We start from the raw sequence: 26,557 nt of genomic DNA on the forward strand, positions 1-26,557 counted from the left end.
AAGAAACTCAAAGCTCTAACATTTCTTTTAGTAACTTTTGTTTTTATATATCCATAAATCATGGGAACTTGCTTTATTTTTAGCCTTTTCAAAATGAAACTTTTTTTTCTTAAGATGTACTTAGTGTATGTTTCTATTATACTCACACCCAGAAATCTCCCCAATATAACTTCGTATTAGTTTCATTGAAATACATAACAAGAATATATCAAAACAATGCTCTTTTTTTATAAAGTCAAAAGCTAAACCATTCCTAGCTTCCTACGGCATCCAGTTCTCTTTTAATCCTAGGCCACGGCCTCCAATCTTTTCCAATTTTCTCTTTTTTTTGCAAAAAAAATTTTTCAAAGCTTTTTTGTATGGCTATACTTTATACACTTTAAAGGTCTATTTTATCCGCTGAACATATTGTTTAACGAATAAAGTAGACTCTGTATTCTAAATTTATAATTTAGTACCTTTACCTTATTTCTTAATTAAATTTAGATTTAAAATTTATAAATAAAATGTTATGATATAATATAATATATTTGGTTACAATAATGACTTTTATTAATAAATATGTAGTTAACAATAATATATATGCAGTAGCATACAAAAATTGCAGTAAATAAACTTTCGGTATTACAAAAACGTGGGTTTGTTTAATAATATAGCTATTGTTATTTAAAAGAGCAACCTAAGAATGAAGAAAAAAGATAATCAGCTATTTTTTAAAGTAGGCGTGTTATTTAATATTGCTTTGATCGTACATGAGACTGCAGGTCATTGTACACAGCTGTTGTAGATATTAAATGTCTTAATTCGATTCTTATAGAGCAATCGAAAACATGAAAAAGGATTTTATTTAATCCTTTCTTTTGAAAACTTTGATTTTTTATTTATATTTGTGGTTCCCGACATGTAAACAAACTAACTACAGCAAAGTGCATGGATTAAGTAAAACGGTTTCTTATAATTTAGTTAACTACGGTAAAGTAAAAGTACTAAGTAGCACTGTTTCTTTTGTGCTTTTTTATGAGTTTTTTTTGTGCTTTTTTATGAGTTCTTTTGTGCTTTTGACGAGTTTCCACAAGAAATTTTCTGCTGAACGTAAAGAAAAGAATACTATCCAATCATGTAACATAAAAATTGCGCATTTTAATTTTTTTGTTAGTTGATTGCAAAGTATTTTTTTCTCTTCTTTTTTCCGTAGAAAATCTCCAATAAGTGGAAAACCACCATTAACCCACTAACTACGATAAAGTACAAGGATTAAGTAGCACTGTTTATATCGTGCTTATTTCGAGTTGAAACTGAAGTACAATCCAAAAACATTACGTGAATAAAAATTGTTAAAATTATGAAAATTGTTTGTAACAATCACAAAATCTTAAAAAATACTTATTTTTTATTTATATTTTAATTTTAATGTTAATTATAAACGCAATTACAACGTTTAACTTGCTTGCTTTTTTATTTCAATAGCACATAAATAAATAGGAACGAGGAGGGGGTAATCTTATACCAATTGGATACTTTTTATATAATTGATATACATTTTATTGACTTATCAGAGTGTTTGTACTTTGTTGTAAATACGTTAATGCGATTATTTATCTTATAAAAAATAATACTGAAAATCTTATAATATTACAAATATTACTTAGGCCATATCACAGACATCAAGTATTATTATTTTTTTAAATTTTGTGCTTAAATCCTAGCTGTTCATTTCAAGTAAAAACTATAATTCTATAACTACTTTAATATTCTAAAGCTTAGAAACCTTGCATGCACTCGTAAAGATATGGATTGATCTATAAACTGACGTGCTATGTAACATACTGTCGCACGTCCGCGCAACAAAACCATTTACGATTATTTTTCCTGCATATACGTCATTCCTTGTTAATCTGAAGTATATAAACATATAACTTGTTTACAAAATTTTTTTACATATATGCGTTCATATATATATATATATATATATATATATATATATATATATATATATATATATATATATATATATATATATATATATATATATATATATATATATATATATATATATATATATATATATATATATATATACTGCTATCGAAAAGTGTAGTAATTGAAGCTTGACAACAAAAAACTCTAAATTGTTAAACCCACCTAACCTAAATATGAGGGCAACAAACTTTCAAAAGAAACTATGCTCTTATAAAATTTATTTTTATCGGCAATTTTCATGTTTCATTTATGATTTTTTTTTCTTTGAAAGTTAAAACCATATAAAACTTACAAAAGTTTTTTAGGTTGTAACAAACCTCTAGCGATAAAAAGCATTGTGTGTGTAGTACGAACCAGTATTCACACGGTGATGATATAAATCACTGACAAATCACAATTTAGGAATGTTTTTTAGTAAAAAAGTTCAAACCAATAAATAAAATTTGAGGTTTTTGCATTATAGGTGGTTGTCACAAAGTTTATTACAAGATATTTAGAGTTTTTAAATTATGCAACATGAATATTATTAATAAGACATTTTCACAGATTTGGAAAAAATTGAAATTTTTATACTTAAAAGTTTTCTTTTATCAAAAAACTTTTTTTAGAATTTATAAAATTCTATTTATTTGAGAAACTTAATTTATGAAAAATATTTATGAGGTTGACATACGTTTAGGTAAATTTACAGGTGTTATGCTTTTAACATAAAAGAGGTTCCCAGTAGGCACGGGACTTAAAAAAGTTGTCTATTATACATTTTTTGAACGTTTTGAATGTCTTTTGAACGCTTAAGACGTCTTTTAAACGTTCAAATTTTCTACGATTATGAAATTATACGCCACTCTTTAAAATTCTTTGTATATTCATCTGCATTTATTGAGGAATGTTTTAAAGCTTAAAATATCATTCCTCAATTTAAGCTCAAAGTTTTATGTATAATTTTTCTAAACTTAGTCGCAGTAAATAAATACTTTTTTTTTAAGCATCATGACGAATTAACCACATTTGTGAAAAACATAACTTTTTGTTTCACGACAGGAAAACTTCTCTACAATAACAAACTTATTTTTATTATTTTTTTTTTTTTATCAAAGAATACGAAAAGAACTGCCAGACATACCGGAAAGACATAGACATCAAAGAATAGCGAGACATACCGGAAAATATTGTAAAAAGAAATAAAAATTAAATTAGGCGCACAAACTTTTTGATCGATTTTCGTTCTAATTTTCTTCTCAACCCAACTCATAATAATCTGTTTAACTTATATGACGTATAAAAGATTGCATAAAATTGCTTATGATGACCAGTTTAGTCACATTTGAAGCTTTTTTTAAATATTTTGATAAAATCGATAAAATTGATAAAAAAAAGTTACGGTACACAGAAATAGATTGAAAAAAAGGTTAAAATCCACACAAAAAAAAGAGAAATAACAAAAAGATTAAAAACTTCAGAAAATTAAGTCAGAAATACTCTAAAACATTTAAAACAACAAGTGGCATCTAACGTTATGTAGAATCCAAGAGGTTAAAAATACTATTACGAAATCAGTCTTATATTACTTCAAGTAAAAACCAATCCAAGGTTAAGTTATCGTAAACGTATTTATAAATACAACGCAAACCATGAAAAACGTTTTTTCTTGAAAAACAGTAATAAAATTTTTTTTAAGGAAGAACATTACTGTATATGTAGCGGTTAATAAGCCCATCGTTGTACAATTAGTACTTCAATAGATATAGTACTTCAAATTTGTTTATTGCATTTACGGAAACAACAACGTTTATTTTTGCTAATTTACTTGCGTATCCAGCAGTTCTATACAAAAAAAATTGCTATCACGCGAATAAATTTGCAATAAATAAAAAGTGATACAAAATTTATAAATTACTTATTTATACCTTTAAACAATTAAAATCAACGTTCAATATTTTTACTTTCTGTAACAAGAATATCGTTAAAACTTATATATTTGTAAAGGAACATACTTTTCTCAAAGTACATAAAGTACATACTTTTCTCAAAGAAGACATGTACTTTGTGTTCCTTAATATATATATATATATATATATATATATATATATATATATATATATATATATATATATATATATATATATATATATATATATATATATATATATATATATATATATATATATATATATATATATATCTGTTAAAGGAGCATATAAATTATTAAAACGTCGTGTTCGTTGTCGCACTACTTATTATTATTAAAAGTTTTAGGCTTAAAGCAAGAGCCATTATCAAACTAAAGAAACCGTTAATAAACCGTTATATAAAAAACTATTTTAAACATCGCAAAAATAATATCTCTGTGACGTAACATTTTCAAAATTTTTTAATTTAATAAAAATTATTTTCAATGATGAGTTTTCGCCAAATTACCATTGTCACGATTTGAAATATTTTGATTAGATTTTGAGCGTTGCATACGTTGCGTTTCAATGGACTCACAATGAACGTCATTTTTTTATGTTAATAGTAATTTTTTTATATAACGGTTTATTAACAGTTATTTTAACTTGATAATGGCTCTTGTTATATGAGCCAAAAAAACACTTTTTATAATAATAAATAGTATGATACCGAACATTGTGTTATATTAATATATATATATATATTTATATATATATATATATATATATATATATATATATATATATATATATATATATATATATATATATATACATTCTTCTTCAAATGTTTCAACGACCTCTGAAGAAGAAGATAATAATTGGGTGAGTTTGGGACGCATTCTTATTTCATGAAATATCTGCAGATACTAAAAACATACCATAATTCTCAAATGCTGTTTTAATTTATGATCAAGAGGCGATTCAACTGGGCGATCATGCAGTGGGTAAAGGTTCCGCTTTGTGAAGAGAGTTTTATCCAAAGTCGAACGCGATCTAGTTATATTAAATGAACCACCTCGAAATTCGGCACTTTTTCCTAGAGATTCTACAAGTAAAAAAGTTACTGTCTCCATTTTTTACAAAACTTCGCTCAACGGAGAGAAGATCAACAGAGACTGGCTTATTTGGAAAGAACTGCGAAAGTTTTCGTTTGTTTTCCTGCTTTATTTTTTGGACAAAAGCATAATTTCGGCCCTTAATTTCAGTCTTTCCTTTTGATTGGATTGGCGAAATAACAGATAATTGGCGAAAACTAGGAAAAAAGATTAAAAGACACCACCGTCTAACGTTCAGCACAAAAATCACTACATATTCTGGATATTAGCTTTTGAAACCTTTAAAAATCAGACCGGGATCGATTCAGAATTTAAAAAGTCAATAATAAATGAGGCATCTAAGTTTATGAAATTTTACGCTACGCCTTGGACTAATTTTCAATTAGCTTTTAGAAACCTAAGTTTTCAAGGTATGTTTACACCTTATATCCATAAAATAATTTTTATGTTGTTTTGAATATTAATCTAATTGTAATCTTTATTTAAATATTATGCTCATATTTATGTAGGTTCATCAAATATTCAGGACGAAGCTGAAAAATGGTAATTTTTTAGCCACTCTCAACCAATTGGGGAAACACAATAAGACACTCTACTTACATTTAGGAGAAGTTTCTCGACAACAAAAACAAGGAACAAGAATGCAAGCGCACTATTTTAGCTGGAGAACTCAAAATGAATTCATTATGACATGAGAGAAAATTTTTTTGCTGCTATTGTTGAAAAGATCCACACAACTATTTAACTTTCCTTTATTATTATTGGAACTCCGAATGTTTCTCATACGGATCAAATCACTTTTGTTTTTCGATTTGTCCGCCTAGGATCTGACAACCAATGGGTAGTATAAGAGCATTTTCTGAAATTTGGGGAAAAGAAGGTATTGCGAAGCTGATTATTGACGTTTTGGATCAGAGTCGAGTTGATTGGAAGAGCTGTAGAGGTCAGGGGTATGATAACGGGGTTAACATATCCAGTATATATAAAAAAGTGCCGGCCATTATCCTCGAAAAAAATTCTCAAACTTTGTACATGCCATGCAGTGCGCATAAACTCAATTTAGCTGGCGTTCATTCTGCGGAATCCTCTAGTGTAGTTAAGAACTATTTTGGCAACATCCAATTGTTGTATAACTTTTTTAGTCGTAGCCCCATGCGCTGGAAAATTTTGACTGGAGCAACTTCACTAAACGTCACAAACAAGATAGTGTGCATAGAGGCTGTACGCCCATTGTTGAAACGATCGAAAGAAATACTGAAGTCATTGCAACTTCTTTAAGAACTTGATTTAGAAGATCACCAACTGATTTTTCAACGTATATAAGGCAGTCAAAAAAGGGATTCAATTATTTGAATTCATTGTCTTGACTTCTCTCTGGTTTATGGCTTTCCTATGTGTCAACTGTGTCTGCCTCCTTCTTTAATCAGAAAGCATTTCTTTGGACAACAAGACAAAATTTTTAAAGGCTCTAATCAATAATCTTGACAGACAACGTTTTTTTTGGTGCCAAATCCTCCAAGAAGCCAAACTGGTTGCGTTAGATTCGTTTAGGTTCCAAACTGATTTTTTTAAGAAGAGGACAACGAAACGAAAAACGCTTCTCGACAAGTCGATAAACACAGCCCACTTAATGTTGCTCTTGACACGCTACTCCAGCAGATAGGAAGCAGAATGGATACAGCTTAAAAAACAACGGACTTGTTTTTGTTAATTTAGTGGTCTCCAACTCCTTCTAGTGATGAAGAAAAACAATGGGAAATCTCTACGCAAATGACATTGATTGAAAAAATCCGTCATTTAGATGTTATCAAGCGATCAAACTCTTTTGGACAAATATAATCTTTTTTTTCTATCAAGATGCTCAACGAAATCTACCAGAATTCTGAAGGCCAGAAAGGTCTTTAGTCAATATTTCTTTCCATCTCTTTTTTGCTTCGCATTTTTAATACAACACTGGCTTTAGTGGCTGAAGGAGAGCGCTCTTTAAGTAAGCTTGCTCTCATCACCCCCGAATTGTGATCAACTATGACTGAATAACGAATTACTAACCTTATGGTGATTTCAATTGAAAACAACCTTGTCAAGACTTTATTGTATGAAAATGTTATCTTTAGTTTCGCGATGAAGAAAGCCCGCAAATTGAAGTTAATGTGATCTGAATAGTCTTCATAATTAATACTTTTTTACTGAAATATATATATCCATTCATTTTAATTTATATTTGTGTTTTCGTTTTATCATATATAACCAAGTTCAAATATCGAGTGTTGTTATGTTTAACGATGCCACACCCTGTAAATTTTGGGTCATAATACCAAAAACAATTTCTTACAAAACCCTTTGAGCCGTAGAAAGTATATGTTAAGCCAATCTCTAAATGCCTAATTTTAAAATCTATTTAAACTTCTTTTTAAACTAATTAAATTCTTGAAGAAATATTCACTTTTTAAAAACCACTTTAAAAGTCCTCGGAAAACATTTTTTTTAAATAAGTATTTTATACAAAAAATAAGAATAGATTCAAAAATGTTATTCTTTAAAAAATTTTAATTATCTAAACTTCATATAAGTCAATTCAAAAGAATTTTTTAATATTCATATTGATTTACAAACATTCTATGACAATAACTTTAAACTTTTTTGCTGTTGTTATCCAAAGTACAGTTTAAAAGTTGTTTGGGGTAATCTGGTGAGAGCTATCACGCTTATATCTCTCCCAATGGGTTTTGAAGTAAGAGTGTATTGTCTCAGTTGCCTGTTCACTGAAGAGCCCAAGTGCTATATGATTCTTTTTGATGAATTGTGGCACATGGAAAAAAATTGCATGAGCTTTTGGTGTAATTAAAATTTGCAACTTCAGGTAACTTGTCTTAAATTTTTTTATTTTCAACTCACATTTCAGATCCAAGACACAGCCAAAGCAAGCAGAAACAACATCCTTGGACAATGTCAAACAGTTTCAAAAATCTAATGCTTGTTTTGCACTCTCAGACTCAGCTAAATTTTTCAATCCATCTACTTTCCTAAATAGCTTCATGCAGCCATTGCGTTTAGGCAAAAGAGGAATATGAAGTGAAGCAAGCCAATCAACTGTCTTTAGCCACATCTTGGAAAGATTTTTTACAACACCAATGAGCAAATGCTTACAAGATTGACAAAACCAATGAGCAAATGCAATTCCATTGGTAGAATCACTTCTAAAACACTTGTTTGGTCTTCAAAAGGAAAGAGTGGAGGATGCACAGCATTTTGGAATTATTTAGCACTCTTTGTGTTTCCTCCGCTGTCGAGGAAGTCCTGAAAATATTTTCTGATTTTTCCAAAAGTTCTCATCTCACCACATCCATAGAATTTTGTTGACTCAACTTCACACCGACAAAATGGGTGCTTGATGGCATGTGATTGAATTCCAAACATGATATTTGCCTGTTTGAGATTACATGAGACAATCAAGGGGCTTAGTGAGCAAGCTTTTTCTACTTGGATAAGATCAAAATTTTTAACATTTTCATATGTTTTTCGAGTATTTTGTGCAACTGCCACAATCAATTGCTTTTTAACACCAGTGCTCAAGACCTTCTTGAAAACACATCTTAACAGTCTTTTGAATAGGACTGTGAGGCTCAGATTCATCTAGCTTTGTGTCTAGCAAGGTCAAAATCACTTTTAAAAATGAGCCACCGTCATCTATTCCAAGCTTAAGGATGGATTCCTAATCAAGGCAGCTTAGATGCCAACAACTTCTTTCAAGTCATGGCAATGAATAATATGATACTTGTCAGTTTCAGACAACTTAATGGTGTTCACAGTAAAATTTTCTTGTAAAATTTTTCCATAGTCTGCAAGCTTTTGTTGAAAATTTGTCTCAACCAATCGTGTAGGGCTAATTTGATTGAGAGCAGATCCAAGTTTCCTTATGCCTGAGTATTTTGTTGAACGGCAACCATTTCTTGAGTGCTTGAAGGTGTTTAAAAGAGTGGCTGAGATGTTGATGAGAAACCTAAAAATTGTTGACCATTAACTAATGTGATTTTACAATTATTCTGAAAGTTGTTTTTGAGTTTTACCTTTTCTCACAGTCGATCTTGGTCCATGGAGTTGACTAATTTGAATTGTTACTCTTGGTGATGAATCTTTAGATAAAATCACTGATGACGCTATCTGCTCAGCTCTATTAGGATCTGCTATTGCTAATTTTCTGAGGTTTTGATGACGAGTTCCTTGAGTACAATGATGAGGTAGACCGCGGGCAACTACTGAAAGGCAACTTGTACAACGTTTCTCTGTTGTTTGTGCTTGATGATTGCATGCTTCTTCTTGTTTTGCTTTTGCAATGGATGCTTTTTTTTGCCTTTTGTTTTTGTCATTTGGCAAATTAGGCAGATACAAGTGCGTGTTTGTCGTGTCAAAGTTGTAACTTGAATTGATTCAAAATTGAAAAGTTTTGGCAGATTTTGCACTGATTACTTGTCACTTGATTGATTTATCTTAAAACGACCTTGTAAACTCCTATTGGAACTCTGTCATCGTCAAATATTTTTTGAAAAAGCTTCCAAAATTTTTTTCCTATAGAACAAAAAAGCAGACAGATTTCCTGCACTCATTGTGACCTTTTGCAAACGTGGGCATTTTTGAAATTTCGTTTACCGATTTTTGTTTATGGTTTATGGACGAGTAAGCGCTAGAGATGTGTTGAGCCAAGAGATCAGCTCAATAAATTAAGAGTAAACTTTATAATTTCATATTTTTATTATAATTATAGTTTATCAACATATTCTATATAGTTAGCTTCCTTTTTACAATCATTTAAAGATAGAAATTATAATATTTTTTAGAAAAATGAAAAAATAATGGTCCCCACGGGTCCGAAAAATTAGTTGCATGCATCAAACTCAAATAACTCCTTTGGATTTTAATCTGCAATTTTAATTTTACCATATTTTTGCATCTAAACATATTAAGAATCATCAATCAATACATATACATATATATATATATATATATACATATATATATATATATATATATATATATATATATATATATATATATATATATATACATATATATATATATATATATATATATATATATATATATATATATATATATATATATATATATATATAAATGTACAGGTTTTCACTGTTAAATTAAAATGCACAAAATTCGTATACTTTAAAGGAAAACAAAATCTTAACAGAAAATTAATTAAAAGGTCTTATTTGACTAGTTAGTTCTTTCATAGATCATTAGAACAGGTTAGTATTGGTAAAAATAAAAATTGTAAGTAAAAATCCTTAAAATTAAATGTAATAAGGAAAAATATGAAAAATATAAAAAAGAAAATTATCAAAGTTTCAAAAATGGAAATTCAAGATTTTAATATTAAAAATATAACAAGTAGTAAGAAAATTACAGCGAGTACATTTGAATATTTTAAAGCAAAAATCCATAAAAATAAATAAAAGAAAAAGTTAAGGAAAATAAAGCTCAATTTAATCCTGATACTAAAAATAAAAAAAATGGTTGCAAGCTTGTAATATGATATTTTTCAGAAAAATCACCAACGTGAATATGCAAGAGAATGAAAAGACATTACAAACAAGAATAAATATTTTCAACATGTTATTGCGTAATATCAACACAGATAATATTTGACTATTTTGCCAAGCAAGTTTCATGTATTAAGATATATAAAGATGTCTAGGACGTATAATAAGAGCAGGTTTGTCGTTGTTAAGACCGTTACATTCCATTTTTTAAAAGCAAAGATATTTACGCTATCAATTGTTATAAACAACAATAACAACAACAAGAAAACAATTGGTGATAGCTGCGTCACGTGGGAAAACTTCTATTTAAATTAATCTCAAATGTCCAATTAAAAATAAATGTAATTAAAATATTTTACTATTTTGTTTAAAAATATTCTATATCTTTAATTATTTCTGTATAATACTGTATATAAAACTATAGATATATATATATATATATATATATATATATATATATATATATATATATATATATATATATACAGTTAAATCCCCTTAACTCGGACCCTGGATAAGTTGGACTTTTACTAAGTCGGACGGAATTTCCATTCCCCTTGACATTCTCTATCAACTTACTGTAAAAGCTTAAGTCGTACCCTGGTTAAGTCGGACGATTCGCTAGCTCGTACTTTTTCTTGAGGTTCCTTTGACAAAAACTACGCTTAACTAGGACTTTTATTTTGAATTGCATATAAGTGCATATAATAACAAAACTTCAAATAATTCAATAAAATTCCAAACTTTAAACGCTCGAAAATAAAATACTTTTGCGTCAAATATAATTAAACATAGCTAAACATTTTCACAGAGAGCTTTCGATTCAGTTAAGCTTCGATTAAATTCTATTTGTTAATTACTATTACATTAAAAATTCAAAAATATCAACTAAAATTCAAAACTTAGAATGTTCGGAAACTGCCTAAGCGTCAAACATGACTTTAACGAACTAAACATTTTCACTGATATCTTCGGTTCGGTTATACTTCGATCAAGTTTTATTTACTAAAAATGTCGAAGGTTGCTAAAAAGAAAGCTATCAAGTAAAACTATAACAGAAAAATCCAAAATACTAAAAGAACTTGACAAAGGAGAATCATTGATATTTACATTTTTTCCAGTCATTTGTCTTAAAATAATAATAAGCATGGAACTCTCATTTCTATTCCATCGCCCATAAACCAATAAATTATCAATCCATTTTTTTTGTTTTACTTTGTTTAAAGTCATTACCACGTTTTGGCTTAATACCACGCACTGCATGAAAAGCCAATAAAGTCCTAAACCAGAGCTAATAAGATTTATGATAATTTTAAAGTTGCTTTTCTTATTTTTCATAGGTGAAAGTCAAGACGTTACTAATGAAATGACCGCTCCTTGGAGGGAAACAACTTTGCCGACAATATTGTCTCGTTTTAACTCGCGTGACGTATTCAATGTAGATGAGTTCGGTTTGTTTTATAAAGCACTTCCAAAAAAAATTATGCATTTGAAAGGTGAGAAATGTAGTGGAGGCATAAATTGCAAGATACGACTAACTAGGGTTGCTGCAGCTAAAACGTGTGCAAAACTTCCAATGTTTGTGATTGGAAAATAAAATAGACCCCGTTGCTTTAAAGGAATTAGAATCACTCCATGTTGTTACTGTGCGCAAAAAAAAAAACGCTGACGATGACCTCTGAATTATTTGAGAAGTGGGTTAGAGAAAACGACAGAAAGTTTGCATTAGACGGCCGTAAGGTAGCATTGGTTATTGATCCGAATATTGAGAATCTTAAATCGGTCACACTCTACTTTTTCCCTCCAAACACAACTTCATGTTTGCAGCCAATGGATCAAGTAGTTGTTTGATCGTTGAAGTGTAAGTATCGAACTAATTTAATTAACAAAATCATATATTCTATAAATAACGGAAAACAAATGCCTTCAATCTCCATACTTGATGCTATGAAAATGGTTGTTCATTCTTGGAATGAAGTTTCAGAAACCACTACTATTAACTGCTTCCGCAAAGCAGAATTTAGGGAAGGAGTAGGAGTACCAGACAAAGATAAAGAATACTTCCCTGCATTAAAAAATTCAATTGATCAGTTACATCAGCGTAATTAGGATCTTGTTCCGGAAGATATGTTAACAATTGATGATGACGTTTCAATTATGGGAGGAGTGATGACTAACGACTGAAGAAGTTCGTAAAGCAATTGATACCCTTGTTAATTTTTTGATGTTTACTCAGAGTGGTGAAATTGGAAGAGTGGCTTTGAATATTTCAAAGCTGTTTAAAAACGAATTGTGCGAGTCACTAAAACAAATATCAATTTCGGACTTTTTTTGTTTATAGTATATATTATATATACAAAAATATATCTTTCATATAAGATTATATTGTTCTATATATATATATATGTGCATGATATTTATATATCGAAGAACATTCGATGTCTCAAAATCTCAATAAGTCGGATATTTTCAAAAAGTCTCACTTAACGAGAGCTTTGCTTAATTCAGACATTCGCTAAGTTGGACAATAAATATATACCCCTTCAGAGTCCGAGTTAACGAGATTCTATATATATATATATATATATATATATATATATATATATATATATATATATATATATATATATATATATATATATATATATATATATATATATATATATATATATATATATATATATATATATATAACGCAGTAAATTATTTTCACTTTACAATATTTGAGTATACCACTTATTCCGTTTTTACAATGACATTTTTAACGTGATAGCTTTTATTAAACGAAGCTTACATACCAATTAAATTATTTTCAAACACATTAAACTTTCTTAATCACATCAAAGAGGTATAATAGACAAGCTAGAGGGTGAACAAAGCTGAAAGAGGTTTTGTAGTATAATTTATCTAGTGTTACCCAAGACACTACTTTAGCTTAATGATTACAGGAGTTTTAAAAATGCCATAAATTTAATATTCTCTAAGTTTATTTGACAATTATTTATTTACAGTTTTAAATTGAACTATGAAGCGAAAAAATAGAAATGAATTATAAAAATTAATCTATAAATGTATTGAATTGTATTAATTAGTTAGGTAAAAGCAATATTATCGAATTTAAAACCAAAAAAAAATTTTATTTTTGAATTTTATTTTGAAGGGTCGGAGAGGGAGTTACAAATTTTTTGCATAATTTTAGCAGAGGGGCAGTGGCGGATTGAGGTTTAGTGTTGCGGGGGGGGCCAAGTCAATGAATAGGAGTGACCGAGGTTGGGTGTGGTATTTTAAACCCCAGAAATTATTTTGATGACTAAAAGACAATGTAAGTGTTTTTATGTGACTTTTATTATACATATTACACACACATATAAGACACCTAAGAATAACCTAATTTTGTTTTGAGTTTCCTTTGTTTATTTTAGTTAACAATTATCTTTTATAAAATAAGAAACATTTAATATTACTAAAATAGTTTGGTCATTTAAAAATGTGTTTAACTAGACATATTACAAAAGTTAGCATTTAGAAAAAAAATTCACTTTTCAGGTGGTTCACACAAATTTTTTTTTGCGAGATTTCTTGAAGCAAAACGATTTATCAACAAGTCAAAATTAATAATTTTAGCAAGCTCACGTTCAATAGAAACTAATGCTAATCCAGAAAGACGCTCGTTTGTCATTGTTGATCTAAGATAATTTTTTATAATCTTTAGTTTGCTGAAACTTCTTTCAGCATTAGCAGATGTAACAGGAAGAGTCAAGTAGATTTTGTAAAGTATAGACAAGTAAGGGAGACCGGGTGCCATCTGTTTCTCAATCAAGAACTGAAGTACATCTTTCAATTGTAGTCAGTTGTCAGTGATGGGAATATCGATGCATACACTTCACTGAAAGTCTCATACTCTACGACTGCTTCTTCAGTATTTACGTTATACAAAGAAATTATAAATCATAAAAGTTATACAAAGAAATTATAAATCAATTTTCCTAGCCCTTTTGCAGTTGTATTTTCTATCGACACTATTATAAATCCTGAAAGTCTTTCCTGTGACATTGTAGAGCGCAGATAATTTGCAATTGATTTTGAATTAGTTTGAATTAGTTTTGAAAATGATTGTTTACAATAAACAACGGTAATGAGTATTGTTAAAATTATTTGATATGCGCGATACATACATTTGGATATAATTCTTTCAAGTTCCTTTCTAAATTGAATTCCAAATTCTCTATAATTGTATAATTATCTTCTAAAATATATCTTAAAATAAAAAGTTTTTTTTTGAATTCCTCCTTTTCAACATCATTTCCTATGTGTATGACCAGATTTGAACTCATTTGTACTCATAGTTTTTAGCTTTTTTTTTTTTTGAAAAGAAAGCCAAAAATTTGATTTAAAAATAATGCGTTTCAAATCGTTCTTGCAATGAATCTTTTACTTTATCGATTAGTTTATTAAGATAAGATTCTTTAAACTTATCTTCAGCCGTTTGAGTTAGATGGTTATACTCATCATCAATTTCAGAAACGAGATTACGTACGTGTCACATGATAGAGCCGAAATTATTTATCCTCGAAAATATCACCGAAATATTTCATAACCGAAAAATTTAGACCCGAAAAGTATACTTTCATTGCAGGATCGAATTACAAAATCCTTTCTTGCGCCGAAAGTTTTAGAACCGAATTTTACTACCGAAAAAATTTGGATCGAATTACAAAATCCTTTTTTTTTATATTTTAATTTAATTTAAAAACTTTATTTTACGACTTTTGATCGAAAATTCGATCGAAATTTTTTCGGTTCTAAAATTATTTATGACATTTTGATTGACGGTTTTTATACTTTTAAAGCAATATTCTCGTCGAGTATTGCTTGGCGCCTCCAGATTAATTTTTGAATATTTTACTTGAATAGCCTATCGATTTGTTGATGCAGCAAAAATCTTTAAATCATTTATATAAATTATTTAATGTAGTTAAATAATTCTGACTTTTAATAGTGTTTTTAACACTATCATTTATAACTAAATTGATGTTATGTCCACCACACGGCGTATACCATGCTTTGTTGTTGACTTCCAAAATTCAACTTTTCACTCCCTTATATTCTCCTTTCATATTGCTTGATTAATCATACGACTGACCTCGGCAATCATCAATCTTGATTCCTAATATTTCTAATTCCTCAATACGAACGTTTGCTAAATTTTCTCCGATTGATGACATTATATTTACAAAGTTTAAGGAACTGTCTTGAACACTTGGCTTTGGTCCGCTATTATAACATACCAAATAATGATGGACAATAATGACTCGTCTTTTTTGCGAAAATCTGGTGCAGAATCTATGATTACGGAAAAGTATTCTGATGATTTAATATTACTTACTATTGTATGTAAAACTCTAGAAACTAGTTGTAAGATAATTTCTATTTGACTTTTCACAGAAAAATATGTGACTCTTTTTTCTGCATCAGTGATTGATTTTAAATGCATTTTGAGTCCTGGAACAAAACCAGCAAGTAATTCAATTACTCCTAAAAAATTACTATTACTTGACTCAAAGAGTTTTTTGTTGCTAAAGCTAAATTTTGTTCACTTAAAAACAAAACCGTTTTTACAATATACTTTAAAATTATTTGCCATCTTTTTTCAGCATTTTTCTTATTTGAACACATCTTCATTGAGATGATCTATTCCTGTTCTGTGTTTAATGTAAAATTTTAGAATTCGCCATTTATACGCTGACTCAAAATGTTTCTTTATAGATTCATGTTCAGATAACCGTATTCCTGTATTGGCATAATCAGAAAATCCACTTGAAGTTAAGCTTATCTTTATCGATGAAAACAAACGACAACAGAAGCGGAAACTTTTTCCTGTCGAGTAAGAATATAAGAACCAATTTCTTAATTCTTTTTTACCATTTTTTATTTGTCGGTAAAAAAAAGTGTCACTGAAACATCTTTCTTGAAAATTTCTTCTATAATGGATATCTTTAATACTTTTTGGTGACTGCTCTGCCAAAAACATCCGTTGTTTGTTGTCGATTTCAACAGACCATGTTGCAGGATTTAATATATTATAATTGCATTTTGGTCAAGTGGTGCTTTTCGCTTGTAAATTATCACTTGTTTCTGAAATCTTGTTAGATAAAACATCCTCAATATTGAAGCTATTGGATCCTGATTCACCATCTACGTTCTTGTTCTGATTATCGATATTTTGAAGTTGTGGCTCATTCATATTTTCTTCAACATTATCGTTTTCAAATTGAGGTTTACCATTAAATTTTGATTAAAGTAATGTTCGAACTGACGAAATTTTTTTTGTTTCCATTTGATTGATTTTTAGATTAAAACTTTTCCAAAGGGAAATTTTGAGCGGAATTCCATTTTCATATGAATAGAGTTTCATTCAATTGCGCGTACAAAATTAGAAAATATTCCTCGAATTCTTTATAAATTAAGTTTCTAATCGAAAAGAAATTTAGTACTAAAGATTCTTAAGATTTGGCTTCTAGTGCTAGTTTCTTATTAATAAGTTTCATATTAGAAAAACGTGTTTGTAATATTTAGGGCCCTTTAAATATTGGGGGCCCAGTGAGGTTGCACCTGTTGCACTTGCAAAAGTACGGCTCTGTAAGTTACTGTGTTGCTAAAGTCGTGAAAGCGTTTATTTATTTGAGTTATAATTTTATTCAAAACATTGAAGTCGATATCATCAGCCAATATTGTAGCCAAATACCATCAGCCAATATTGTCGTTGTCGGTGACTTTAATGCTCATCACAATAAATGGCTTTGCTCTAGTGTCAGTGAGTCTGCAGGTATTAAAGCTCACAACTTTTGCCTTTCTCAACCCCTGACTCAAATAGTCAACTTTTCAACTCGCTTTCCAGACAACCCGAATCATTTACCTACTCTACTCGACTTGTGTCTTGTTTCTGATCCTAGTCAGTGCTTAGTTTCTCCATATTCCCTCTTAGGCGCTTCTAATCACAGTTTGATCTCTCTAAAACTATTATCTCATTATTCTTAATCATCTGAATCCCCCTATCATTGTACCTCTTACAACTACCTTAAAGCTGACTGGGACTCTTTACGTGATTTTCTTCGTGATAGCCCTTGGGTAAAAATCTTTCGCCTTCCTGTTGACAAATGTGCTTCTTACATAACTTCGTGGATTCAGGCTGGCATGGAATCTTTTATTCCCAATTGACGATTCCCGGTCAAGTCTTACTCTTCTCCATGGTTTTTCCCACATGGTGCTGCTATAATTGCCAATCGAAACCGTCACTTTTATATCTATCAACAAAACAATTCTCCAGAAAACAAAGTCTGTTTATTACTGCTAGAAACCATTATAACAAGTTTTTGCTATTCTCAGGTCATGAAATCTCGTATTTCATTACAAAAATTAGGCTCTCTTTACTTCTGGAGAACCTTTATTCGGATCAATAGTAAGGGGAAATCTGTAATCAGCTCTCTTATATGGTTCAGACTTTGTCTCCTTACCTAAAGACAAAGCTGAATTGTTTGCTAAGAATTTTTCATCAATATCATCTCTTGATTTCACTAGTTGCGTTCTACCTGATTTTACCGTCAAACAGGTTGATCCATTGATTGACATTCATATCACTCTAGCTTCTGTATCTAAAGTGATTTTCTGCTTAGACTCTTCTACACCTTGTGACCCGGACAACATACATGTTATAGTCTTGCAGAAGTGTTCTCTGGAGGTGTTGTCTATACTTTCAAAACTATTCAACAAGTGTTCATCAGAGTCTTATTTTTCAGCCTGCTAGAAAGCGGCACTCGTTATCCCTATTTTCAAAAATTCTGGAGAGCGATCTAATTCGTCTAACTACCATCCCATTAGTCTTATTCCTATCATAAGCAAGGTTTTTGAACCTTTAATTAACAAACACTTAATTTCTCATCTTTAATCTAATGACTTACTTTCTGACCATCAATATGGATTTCGATCCTCTCGTTCTACTGCTGATTTACTAACAGTAATAACCGATAGATTTTATCGTGCATTAGATAAAGGTGAAGAAGTTAAGGCTATCTTCTTTTGACATTTCTAAAGCTTTTGATCAAGTTTGGCATGCTGGTTTTCTCCATAAGCTTTCTTTTTACGGTGTATCTGGTAGCATATTTAAGAATATTGAATCCTTCCTTTCCAATTGTAGTATAAAAGTTGTCCTCAATAGACAGCACTCTTCTTCATATTTTATAATTTCAGGGGTTCCTCAAGGTTCAATCTTTGGTCTTTTTTATTTATATTAACAATCCTACCGATATACTTACATCTAGGTGGCATTGTTCGCTGATGGTACTACCATTTATTCTTGTCATGATAAAAAGCCAACACTTTCTGATTGCTTGGAGGGGACATTTGAGCTTGAAAAGGATCTCTCTTCTACTACATATGGGGCTCACAGAGGCTGGTGAACTTTAATTCAGATAAAACTCAATTTTTTTGAGCCAATCGTTATTGCAATAATTTAGATCTTCCGGTATTTATAAACGGTAATGTACTCGATGAGTCATCTACCCTTCATCTTCTAGGATTAACTCTTACTTCCGATCTTTTTTGCATAATTAGCATCTGCTAAGGTTGCATCTCTTTATCAAGCTCGACACTTTTTTTCTTTGGATTCTATTCTCTATCTCTATATACCTCAGCTCTCCTGTCATGCGTTTCTTTTTCTCATAATGTTAGACTAACTGAATTTAAAGAAAGACGAGTTTTCTTTAAATTCAGTTTCTACATCTAGTTCGGCACATTTTTCACTAATAAATGATTTAACTGCTAAATGTAGAACTTCAAAAGCTTCTCATATCTACAAACTTTTTTTTGTAACTGTTTTGCAAATAAAACATCTATATCTTCTTGTTGCAATTAGTTAGATAACACAAAAAGATCAATTAACAACTTTAGCAAAATAACATTAGAAAAAAAAATAATTTTCTTATTAAAACTGATAGTCCAATAGCTTCTGCTCTAACATTTCCTGCATGTTCTTTATATTTTCCTAGATTTATATCTTCTAGAATGGCTAGAATAGCAGAAAACATCATCATCAACTGAATGCTTCCTACTTGCTCATGTTGTATCAGAAAGTTGTTTCAGAGAGTCTATTGTTGATTCATGAGACGTTTCTGGTGCTCTTGGAGAACATGAAGTTATAGTAAACTTGACGTAAGGTACGTATCCAATTTTCAGCTGTGCCTAAAAATATCTGGACATCGCTGTTTACAGACATTGCTTCGATGGTCACCAAATTTAAAACATGAGCACAACAATGAACATAGATGGCCTTTGATGAAAGCGCTTTTATTCGAGTTTGAAAACCACTTTTAATTCCAAACATTACATAAGCACCATCATATGCTTGTCCTCTGCAGAGTTTAATGTCAATGTTTCGAAAGCCATTTATGTTCATTGTTGTGCTCATGTTTTGAATTTTGCAAAAAACGCAGGGATTGTCCATAAAGTACGTACGCTCTGAGGGGGAGAGGGGGTCTGCAAACGGCGTACATGAGATGGGGGCAAGGGATCAATTTTAAAAGTAAGGAGACACTAAATTAAAAAAATATCTAAAATGTTGGGTATGCAGATTAAAAGCGTAGATACTTTTAGGGAAGTGGAGGGTACTCAAAAAAGCGTATAGCAAAATGCAGGGGTGGGTCTTTAACATCTTTAAGTTAAATCTATAAAAATCTTTAACATCTTTTGGTCAAATCTATAATGTTTATAGATTTATGGAATAATAATAAAATAATGTTTATACATTTAACTTAAAGATGTTAAAGATTTTTACAATCTTGTTGGCAAAATCTACAAAAAACTATATTTGGCACACCATCATGAACTATTTTACAATGTCGATGAATCTGGATTGCAATTAAAAACGGCCGACGCTCATATAGTACTTGCAAAAAAAGGCAAAATGTACACACACAGCTACTCAAGCAGATAGAGGAGAAACTATTACCTTAGTTTCATGTACAAATGCTACTAAAACTAACTGGATTCCACACAAGATTTTGTATAAAGGCAAAAATTTGAAACATGAGTATTGAAACGGAAGTATTTTTTGCATAACCTTAAAAGGATATATTACTAAGGAAGAATTTTGTACTTTTTTGCGTCATTTTAACCAGCATCGTTTACCAGAAAAAACTATATTAATTTGTGAAAGACATTGCAGTTATTTAAATATCGATGTAATAGAGTAAGCCGAAAAGTTAAACATTAATATGCTTTGTCTTTCAGCGCATTGTAGTCATGACAAAAATCTAGACAAAAGTATTTTCAAAGCATTGAAAACTTACTGAAATGTTTCCATTGATAATTTCCGAGGAAACTTTCAAGGACGACGCATGGTTGCGTACTGTCAAAACTGCAATTTCAACTATTATTTACAGAAGCATGGTTGCGTACCGCTACACCAGTAAATGCCATATCAGAATTCAGATTTACGGAATTTATTCTTTAAACCCTAGTATTATCCCGCAAGTTATCTTTGTAGCTCTTGCTCTCAGTGAAGTTTCTAATTGTACAAACATTGAAAATCCTGATGTTTACAAGTTTTTTACGTTGGAACCTGGATCTTCAAAACTTGTATCTAGTGCAATAATTTAATCAACTAAAATAATTAGAAAAGTAACAACTAGAAGGTCCTTTTTAAACGTGCATTTGTTTCTCGCTGGTCAAGCTTTGTTTGAGGATAAAATGACTATAATACCCGAGTCACACAAAAATGGTCACGAAACATGATTCGAAAAAAGCTCTAAAATTATTGAATAAAGAAGTATGAGTGATGAAGATACGTTTTGTGGTAATTGTGGACATTTTTACCACAACAAAAGAAAAAATATGATTGAATTCGATGCGGGCAAAACTTAGTTCCATTAGCACTGTGACAAAGGAAGCACCATAAAAAGTGGCTTATGCACTTTGTGCAAAAAAGGGTGTGCATCTTTTAGCAAAAGTGACTAAAAAGCAGGGTTGGCAAAAACCCGGGTTTTTGAGCACAAACCCAACCCAACTGGGTTTTTGAGTGGCTTTTTGGGTGGGTTATTGGGTTTTTGGGTTTATACTAAAGTTCGGTATAAATCTTTAGTAACAAAGTTTAAGTTATTTAAAAGCTATTTTTTATTTTTTAAAGTTATATTGTCTTATACAAATGCTTAATTAATAATCAGATTGCATTTTTTTTAATATAAAGCTATTTTTAAATTGAGTTATCTTTCTAGTTAAATTTAAAATATAGGTAGATTATAGGTCTTCATTTGACATTAACATGTCAAAGTATCAACCAGAGGGAAGAAATTAGGCTAGTGGGTGGAATGAAGTGGTCATATTAAGTGATCAACCAAATTGAGTAATATGTAATTATTGCAAAGAAAGCATAATTAAAAAAATAGAGAGAGTTAAGATTCATTTTGATAAATCAAGAAGAAAGAAAAAAGATACGCTAATGATTCCTCAGAAGTATTTAGCGATATATCAGTTTTAGAGTCAAGGCAATCTACATCTGCAGCATCAAACAAGTCTAACTAGTCGGAAAATAATGATCAAAATTGTTTAAGCTTTATTAGTGATTTTTCTTATTCGTCAAATGTTTATTCAACTACAATGACAATGCAATGGCAAACATCCATTTCTAAATTTGTTAACAACAGCAAGTAATCAAAAGAATGAACTGGATTTGCAAATTGCAAGGTTTTTTTTTCAATAAATATACCATTTAACATAGTAGAATATCTTGACTTGACTACCGAGCTGCTTAAAATATTTAGACCTGAGTGCGAGCCCCAAAATAGAAAACAGATATCTTCAGAGCTCTTAGTAAAGGTAAATGAAGAAGTAATCAATATAATGAAAAATGATCTTGATGATAATTGTGATGTTACCCTAATTCAAGATGATTAGAGTACAGTAATGATTTCATAATTGCTCATAGTATCCAAGACAATACAAAGATGATATTTTAAAGAAGTTTTCAAAAAGAAGTGGTTTCATATCATTTTCTGGCCAATTTAAAAGATCCCAAATATAACTAAAAATAATGAAGGTAACTGTAAAATTGTAAAAAAAATTAAAAACTTGTATCAGATCAAATTAAAATAAATAAAAAAAAATTGTTAAGTTTATTACCCTTATAACTTTACTTATTTACTTAGAAAAAACATTGGATAGAAATCAAGAAGAAGAAGCTGAGGAATGGTTGAATGAAGTCTATCCTGAATTTATGCCAGGCTACTAAACATTTAAACTAAAAAAAATTTGTTGCCTAAAATATTTATTCAACGATAGTGTAAAAAGCACAAAATCAGGAACAAATAGGTGGAGAATTATAGAATTAAAGGAAAGTTTTCCAAATTGCCTGCAAGTTTCGCAAGATTATAACATTTGTCCAAATAGTCCATTAAAAGATTTTTCTCATCCTTTAGCATTATTTGGTGCAAAATTAGGAATCTTCTAGGAAGAGGAAAAGCAACAATGCTTGTACAAATTTATTTACATTAAGGTCAAGATGCACAGTTGCTGATGACTAAATTGTGAAATAACTTTGTTTTAAACCTTTAAGTTTGAATATTACTGCTTCAAATAAAATAAATTCTCATTTATGATTCACTAAACTTCTTATTTTTAGAACAATTTTTGAGCAACATCAAATCTTGAATGTGAATGGAAATTAATTGATGAATATAATAATTATAAATAAAAAATTTAAGACCAAAAACCCATTAAGTTGGGTTTTTGGTGGGTTTTTGCTCTTGGGTTTTTGGGTGGGTTTTTGGGTTTGGGTTTTTGGGTGCCAACCCTGCTTTAAAGTCAAAAATGATTAGATTACAATTATTTATAATAAAAAGTTCAATAAAAAATATGATTTAATAAATAATAATTCATTTTAATCTTTAACTTAGCTGAGTTATGAAAAGTATTAAAAAAATATATAAAAAGTTGTGTTTACATCCTAAAATTAAAATTAATTTTAAAATATGTAAATTTCGTAATACACAATTAAAAATTATAATTAAAAAAAAAACATGGCAAATAATAAGTCTAATAATATAAATAAAACGAAACGCTGACGCTCGCAGTAGATCCCATATAAACGAAAAAAATAAAATAGTATACAAAATAAACTTACTAACAGTCAATAGCATTGCAACTTTTAAAAAAAGTAAAACAACGGCATTTAAATAAATTACTCACATTTCAAATTTACATGTACAAAAAAAATATTACTGTGTATAATGAAACTGGGTATAATTTTAAAGCATGTGAGTATATTTTTATTTTTTAAAAAAATACTTTTTTATTTGTCTTTTGAACAAATAATAATTCCAATTCAATAAAAGAAGCTGGAGATGTCCAAGGTTCGACGCCGACTCTGGCTTAACAAGCAACATTGGTAAAGAAGGAGGCGTGAACTTTCTAGCTAAATGCTTTTCCGCGGTGCTCTGTGATAAGACCGGAAGGATTTCTGGGAGCACCTTAATAACCACAAAAAAATTAAAAATGAAAAAATTTGACAGTTTATGAAAAAATAATTTATTGAGTTGACAATTGTTTGTTTATAACGCTTCTCGCTTTATATAATACTTTTTGCAATTTTGCTGCATAACTGTCCGATGTGAATCTTCACCGAAAGATTTTCATCTATAATAGAAAGTTTTGTGAACATTATTCTTTTTATTTGAATGTTGTTAACATGAAGATGAGGCATATCACTTGGCAGTAATTTTTTTTTAAACTTTAATGAAAGAGTGTCCATTTAGTTTTATCAATATTGAGTGAAAGTTTATTAGATTTGAACCACTCAGAGATTTTTAATAGTTCAACGTTCATATCATATAAAAGATTATCAGCTCGATTAGTGATACCATAATATTCGCGTTTTTAAGCATAAAACAAAAGCCTGCGCGTCAAGTAGTATGCAATAGTAGTAGTATGCGCGTCAAGTAGTATGCAATAGTAGTAACAGATATGCCTAAGCCAAACCATTGTTTAGGGAGATTGGAGCTTCTAATATTTTTGAATCTCCTCCACAATTTAATATTTATGTTTCAATTGCAAAACGACTGGCTACCATAATATTTTAAAAATTAAACAGTACTTATTTGACTTAAATGACGTCAACATTTGGCATGACGCCAGCATTTTCTTAAATAACGCCAACATATTCTTCTATTTTTGAAGATTAAATTAATAATAACAATCTAACAAATAATAGTTTATCCCATTTGGCACCATAACGACTACAAATAATTATTATATTATAATACAAATAGCTTTGATCGTAACGTATATGGCTTTTGTTTTTTTGTTTTTTATTTATTTACGAATAAATAAAAAACAAAAAAACGAATATTTTTTAATATTGTTAAACTTTTTTTTATCTCACTTGAAAACTAATAGTAAGGTTGCGAACAAAAGGGGCTTGATGATAAGACTACGGTCTTACTTGCTTCTGTCATTATTTTAATTATTTATAAATATATATATATATATATATATATATATATATATATATATATATATATATATATATATATATATATATATATATATATATATATATATATATATATATATATATATATATATATATATATATATATATATACTTTTGGCGTCTATAAAGACGCCAAAAGTAAATTCTGACTTTTCAGATGAATTAATTTTACTTCGAATAAAATTAATTATTGCATTCTCAGAGTTATTTCTTTTAAAAGTTCAGAGTTATTTCTTTTGAAACCGTATTAATTTTTGTAAATTATATCATTAATAGCGAGATGATAATAATAAAATTCTTTCTAAATTTTTGAAAAAACACAGAAGACAGATATTGGTTGATATTTATGGACATTAAATGATTCACCACCTTTAAATATAGGAGAAGTTTTAGCTATTTTCAATTGATCAGGGAAAATTCCTTGATTTATTGAACATTTAAAAATTTTAAAATAAGTATGTTTATAGAATCGTATGAATCTATGAAGCTAGAAAATGAGAGCCAAAAAAACAACTGGACATCACCCAACGGACACAGATTGTCCACTGGACGTCTTAAAGACATTCTACGGACTTGTGATGTCCATAATACGTCGTGTAGACGTCCTATGGACGTTTGTATCCACTGGGCACTGTTTACTGATGTTGCTGTAATTGACTGAAGTCTATTTATGAGCATGTAATAAACATAGATAGAATTTTAAAAAAGTACTTTTAAGTTCGAAGCGGATGTGTTTTTGTGAAATTTTAATTGGTAATTAGATTTCATCAAATATGAAAAAGTAACAATAATTGTTCAAAAAATGAATAAAAAAAATTCATTAAAAAAGTTTAAATAATAAGAAATAAAAAAAATAAATTAAAAAAAAATAAGAATTCAAAAAGTTTTTTTTATTTTTTTTTGACAGTTAAAATATAGTTTAAGTCATTGTTTTTACTTTTATTAAATTACTTTTTTATAAATTATATTACTATAATACAAATAATTAAAGACCTTTTCATAAAAAAATAAAAGCAATGGTTCAGGCTCTGAGTCATTAGGCTCAAGGTCAGATGACGGCTCTGGCAAGATAAGCGATATTGATAGAGTAGGAAGCGTGAATCTCCTGATTAAATGCTCTTCCCCAGTGATCTGTGGTAAAACTGTAAGGCCTTCATGGAGCAGCCTAATAACTAAAAAAAACATTATACTATAATTTTTCAAAAATCATTACTAACGAAGTTTTAGAATTAACTCTCCATTTGTTCATTCAGATTAATAGTTTTAGCTTTTTTTTGAACTAATCTTGATCTGCATATGATTTATATATCATTACTGATCATTTTACTCGATACATTAAATACTCTAATTATGTTTTGGTGTATTAGAGACGCATCTCTCATTAATCACTTTTAAGGTTGTTATCAAATAAACACCGTCGGTGGTGTTTATTTGATAACAATCTTAAAAGATATTTGATAACAATCTAAAAAGTGA

At 29.3% G+C, this 26,557-nt stretch overlaps 1 protein-coding gene across 2 annotated transcripts in view; it reads right to left on the minus strand.

Annotated features, from left to right (window-relative positions):
- The window catches only part of LOC100207650 (acid ceramidase), a 41,254-nt gene extending 17,421 nt beyond the window's left edge, over positions 1-23,833 (minus strand). The window contains exon 1 of one of the 2 annotated variants that reach the window (XM_065805877.1): positions 23,779-23,833. The gene's annotated coding sequence lies outside the window, so the exon portion shown is untranslated. Of the gene's footprint in view, positions 1-23,713; positions 23,759-23,778 lie in introns of those variants that run through there. The other variant, XM_065805878.1, reaches the window with a different exon arrangement.
- Between the last annotated feature and the right edge of the window lie 2,724 nt (positions 23,834-26,557).

This window comes from Hydra vulgaris, chromosome 09, assembly GCF_038396675.1.
Source record: "Hydra vulgaris chromosome 09, alternate assembly HydraT2T_AEP".
Lineage (NCBI taxonomy): Eukaryota > Metazoa > Cnidaria > Hydrozoa > Anthoathecata > Hydridae > Hydra > Hydra vulgaris.